An 821-nucleotide genomic window follows, 5' to 3' on the forward strand; every position below is an offset into this window, starting at 1 on the left:
GTGTTCTCCCCGTCCTACTCCTCCGCCATCTTGGCTCCTCCCCCTCGATTTTATTTTCTCAAAAAAGCAGAATGGTAATTTCCCAACAGTCTTCTCAGCCTACTTTTTTTTTTTTTTTAACTACCCAAGATGTGCTGTCTTGAAATGCTCTGACCTACAGAAACTAGCTGAAACGTTTTGGGATATCTCTGTTTTGAGTGATTTACTTAGTGCTTATTGAAAAAGTTAGATAACTTGATTACATCTCCACATAGGATAGGTATGATCAGGGAAAAAAATAATCTAGATTAACTTGGCACAAGTTCTTCTTCACTGAACTAATGGAAGTAATACAGTAAGCAAAATAGCGGTTTTCAGAGTATGCTTAAACTGTAAAGCAGGATGCCAATTAGCAAAAATTGGCAATGGAAGTTCTTAAATATGGGCCCAAGGGTCAGTTCACAAATACACCAAAATGGGTAAAAACACTCAAAGGCAACTTATGTGGGATTTTCTAGGCTGATTGTCACATTCGGACAATGAAGGATGCACATGTGAATTGTATTAATCTGGAAGTCATTTGAACAAAGTGTGTGAACCACAATTTTCTTGAAATATCTGATATTGAAACTGTAGGAGGCCAATTCACTTTCTAGGAATGCTACAGTCAAACATTTTTCTCAGGACTATTCATAAAAAGAGAGGTCTCTAAAAATGTCTTCATCACCAGAGATTAACTGATTTAGATTCTGTTTGCCAGAACTGAAAACTTCCATAAGTAGAAGCTTCACTAAAAACATAACTATGTTCAATATTCTCATAGACAAAAAAAGTTTCCTTTT

This window comes from Bison bison, unplaced genomic scaffold (assembly GCF_000754665.1).
Source record: "Bison bison bison isolate TAMUID 2011002044 unplaced genomic scaffold, Bison_UMD1.0 scf7180017864273, whole genome shotgun sequence".
NCBI classification, from domain to species: Eukaryota; Metazoa; Chordata; class Mammalia; order Artiodactyla; family Bovidae; genus Bison; species Bison bison.